Source organism: Lycium barbarum, chromosome 3, assembly GCF_019175385.1.
Source record: "Lycium barbarum isolate Lr01 chromosome 3, ASM1917538v2, whole genome shotgun sequence".
NCBI lineage: Eukaryota > Viridiplantae > Streptophyta > Magnoliopsida > Solanales > Solanaceae > Lycium > Lycium barbarum.
In genome coordinates, this window is record NC_083339.1 from 135,945,552 (window position 1) to 135,950,098 (window position 4,547).

General features: G+C 33.9%; 1 long non-coding RNA gene across 3 annotated transcripts; it reads left to right on the forward strand.

The window, feature by feature from the left end:
- The first annotated feature begins 246 nt into the window (after positions 1 to 246).
- LOC132632778 (uncharacterized) lies at positions 247 to 4,024 on the forward strand. Of its 3 annotated transcripts, XR_009579465.1 has the most exons (4): positions 285 to 485; positions 647 to 731; positions 840 to 1,041; positions 3,319 to 4,024. It is a non-coding gene; the product is annotated as an uncharacterized LOC132632778 (long non-coding RNA). The 3 variants fall into 3 exon arrangements; XR_009579467.1 differs by having other exon boundaries at positions 247 to 485; positions 629 to 731; positions 840 to 4,024; XR_009579466.1 differs by having other exon boundaries at positions 265 to 485; positions 840 to 4,024.
- Positions 4,025 to 4,547: the final 523 nt, after the last annotated feature.

The following is a 4,547-nucleotide window of genomic DNA, read 5'->3' on the forward strand; positions in this document are numbered from 1 at the left end:
ATATATATATATATTTTAAAAAAAAAACAAATTTCGCAGAAAAATTCTGAGAGTAACGGATTTGTGACAGATTTTAAAAATACTTTTTGTGACGGAAATTATTCTGTCACAAATTAAAGCCGGTGAGAAAAAATGGCAACTATTTGTCACAAATCCGTGACAAAATTGTGACAAATTGAACATTCCGTCACAAATAAAATAAAAATATAATTAATAATAAATATATAAATTTGTGACAGAATTATTTTCGTCACAACAACAAAATTAGACTAACTTTTTAGTTTTGCCTCCAAAATTTTTGACCACTTATTTAGTTTCCCACCACACCCTATTACATTTTAGCAAACCCTTCTAAGCTGTAGAGAGACCATGGGCTTCACTCATAGCACGAAAATCTAGAGAGACCGTGGGATCATTCTCGGAGATTTCTTTCCGGCGTTGGAGATGCTCGAAGGCATTCACTCCATTGTCATCTTCACTAAGAGGTTTAGTTTTTCTCTATTTTTTTCATCCACAATGAATAACTTTTGGATCTTGATATTGGGTCCTTCAATTCTTGCTCAAATTTGTCTCCATTCTTCTTGAATAAGTTTTCTGAAGCGAATAATTTTGTGGGTCTTCTAATTAGGTCTTTCAATCTCCACAGTTTTTTAGATTTCTTTGGTGGGTCTTCATCAAATTATAAAATTGGCTCCTTCACTCGAAGTGCATTTGAAATAATTTTGTTAATGGTAAAATTTTTAGTCATTTTCTTTCTGATTTGAACAGATTTTGAGCCAAAGGGAAAGTCCTTGACTTTACTAATGGATTTTTTTGTTGCTATGTTCATTTTCCTAAAGGAACTTTGGATGTTCATGATCGATTTACAACCACAATGGCTACGTCCTAAAAATCACTCTTTGTTATCGAAAGACCTCTTTGTTATCGAAAGACAAGGGTTTGTAATCAGAGGCGAATCTACAATTTATAAAAGATGAGTTCACTACTAAAGAAAGGAGGAAAAAAAATGCTTCGAGTGGGGATTGATCCCTGAACCTTCAGGTAAATAAATTAGCTTTCAACCAAGCCTTTTGTAGCATGTGTTCTAAAAGGTAATATTAGATATATTTTAAGAATTATACACATAATCTACTGAGTTTAGTCGGGTGACCATGTGTTCACGTGACCCTTTTTTACCCCCTAAATTCACCACTGTTTGTAATATAAGCTTGGTCCTAAAGATCATGTTTTACTTTGTAGTATTATCATAGATGTTTATTTCACTTGTAGAAAATACTTACAGTTGTTCTCCAGCATAGCTACTTGACTATCATATGTAGTTCGTATTATTATTTAAATGATAGAGTACAATGTTGGGCAGTTGTACGTGTTTTCAAGTCTAAGAGCATTAATGTAAGTTTTATGTCTTTATTTTCAGTATTATTTGTTAGAGGTACAATTGAATGGTGTTTTGAAAATAAGAAATACATCAATCACATTCTTAAGGTTGAATGTTGTCTGCCTAGGACCTATGTCCACCGGGATTGGAGTTCAATGAGTAACCATGTGTAAGCTACCTATCTAGCGCAATCTCTAACTGATTTTTGTTAAGTATGTCACCCTGTTTGACTATGTTATAAAACTCATTATCCATGAATGTTGCTAAAAACTGTCTAGGCACGTAATGCTACTATGAGAGGACTTCAATTGCTTCTATATTCTATGAGCAACTATCAAGAAATGAATAACTAGTTTCCATTTCCAGTTAGTTTCATTTTCTAGAATTTTTGTGACTTGTTAGTTGCTGGATTTAAAAAAAAAATTACTCCAGCAAAGCTAAATACATGAATCCATCCAATGTTTGGATCAATCTGAATTCTAGTGCTTCTGGTATTGAATTCCTACACAAACACAACATATACAAAAACATTGGTCCCTTCTCTAATTTTTCAGTAATGTCATAGGTGTTAGGTTATTGAAGAGCGGGTAGGTCATTGTGCAAGTTAAGGACAACTTTATTTAATTTTTATGATTTATTGCATATGTATATATGAAGTAAAATGACTACATTGCATTAGGATGATCCAAAAGAGAAACGGGCTGTTCAATAGCTCTGTTCACCGCTAACACCAAAAAATCGTCATTCCACTCCTACAAGAAAATAATAAGATTTATTTGAAAAGTCTATGGGACATTAATCTGAAACAAAATCCACAGATAAATACATGTCTTAAATTTTTCCCGGTGAAGAGAGTCAATGTCTTAGCTTCCTATGAATTGTTTCTGCCCTTCTATATAGATGAAACTTGTTTTATGAAACCTTGAGTTGACGTCTCCTTTCTGCCCAATTTCATTTGTTTATCCACCAGCAATAATAAAAATGCAACGGGAAAAGGTGAAAATAAGGAAGCTCAAAGATAAGAAATCATATTCTATCACCTAGTGTTTGGTGTTTACCAATCTTGATTGAGGTCGTTCTAAGATAGTGTGTTTGGTAAAAATAAGGAAGCTCAAAGATAAGAAGTTGTAGTCTATCACAGAGTTTTTGGTGTTTACCAATCTTCACTGGGTTCGTTCTAAGACAGAGCTTAAGTATAGTTGTTTACCTGAGTATCTCAAGATAAAGAAGTGCTGTTGACCAGGGAAATAAATAGCATTATCGCGTGCTTCATCGAATAAGTAAAAGATGACAAAGCTATAAACCCATAAAGCGTTAGCTGAGGCTAAAATCAAAGGAAAGTACGGAACTACCAGCTTGCTATTTTGGATTGACTTCTATGTTCTAATTCTGTTGATATAGGTTTTAGTTTTACACTTTGTTAAATGACGGTGGAAAATGGTAGTATCTTTATCTGATGTATTAGTAGTGAAGTATAAAATAATAGTTGGATTTATTTTGAAGCTGTCAAGCAACATTTGTTTGGTTTTATCTCATTAACTCAACTTTTTATTCTAGTGAAGTTCACTTCCTGTGTTTGCTGTTTGTTTATGTTTGTATAAGCGGCAATGAACGCCTAAATATTGATTGAAATGGTTCAATTCTGGGTATTTAAAATTAAATAGAAAGGTTATGTGACAATAGGCTGTAAAATTCTGATTAAAAATTGGCTGCAACTCTGGGAAAGCAGAAGGGTGAATATTTATCCCCAAGTAATTGCTATGTTTTTTGTCATGTGGTATTTATCTACTCAAGTGTGTTTACTAAAAGGTAGTGGGTAGGATACATTTTTTCTGTTAAATTTTGGATATATGTACTTTGTGTTATTTTTTGGCCCTTTAACCTTCGGAACAATGGATGTTTGTCTGAACCTCTTATGTGGAGTTGATTGTTTGTAACAGGATGACATGCTTTCTATCAATGATAATTGTGTGTAGGATGAAATGGAGGCTAGGGTGGCTTCTGCTATTTCAGTCTCATCAGATGATTCACAAGAAGTCCACGAACTCGATGTAAATCGCATATACTTGGATGTTGTAGGTGGAGAGAAAAAACGACTTGTGTATGGATTGGGCGCTCAAGCTTTGAATTTGTATCAAGACTGCAATTCTGCTACTTCACAGAACTTGTCTACGGTGACTGATCGTGCTGATGGAGAACACTTCAAACTTCTTGAGGAAGAGATGTTGCGTATGAGAGAAAATCAAGAGAGAATTCTTCAAGAGCGTATAGAGGCGAATGTTCAACGTCTTGACGCGGAGGTAAAACAACTTGTAGAGCAGGAGGTATAGCGTTTGAGACAAGAAAGTGATGATCGGTTTAAGTCTATGGAGGATTGATGGTCTCGCATGATGAGCGAGATGGCGCTATATTCTCGATCATCTGGTGATCCTACTCTTTCTAAATAGGGACTCACCAAATACTTAAGTGTTTAACATTTTGAGACTTTAGTTACTCAGAAATTCTTTTAACGTTGTCAAGACTTTTGTTAGTTGGATGCTTTGTAAGTTTTAATATTTGTACACTTTTGCTTATTGAAGTTGTGTTTTTGCACGTTTTAACTTCATGCTTTTGTATTGTAAATTTAATATTTGTTGTAGTTGCTAATTAATTTTATGCTTTTAGCTAATTTACTGTATATATTGAATATTATTATTATTATTATTAAATCTAACAGGTCAAATTAAATTTGTGACGGATTTCAGTTTGTCATTATCTATGCTAAATCTGTCACTAATACTACTGCAAGAGACTCAATTTGTGACAAAATGTTTTATCAATTTATTTGTGACAAAATATTCCGTCACAATTACTATGACTAGATTTATGAATTTGTCACGGAATATATTTTGTCACTATTTTGTGATGGAACAACTTGGTACAAATCTATCACAATTTTGTGACGGAATCTAGGCCGAATACAAGGCTGTGTGTTGTCACGGAGAAGTCTATCACAATTCCGTCTTAAACATTTGTGACGGAACTAAAATCCGTCACAATGGATTTATGACCAAGGGTTTTGGGACGTCCCAATTTCCGTCACAAATCCGTCACAATCGATGATTTGTGACGGATTTGTAACGGATCTGTCCATCACAATTCTGACATTTTCTTGTAGTCGATCGGTAAG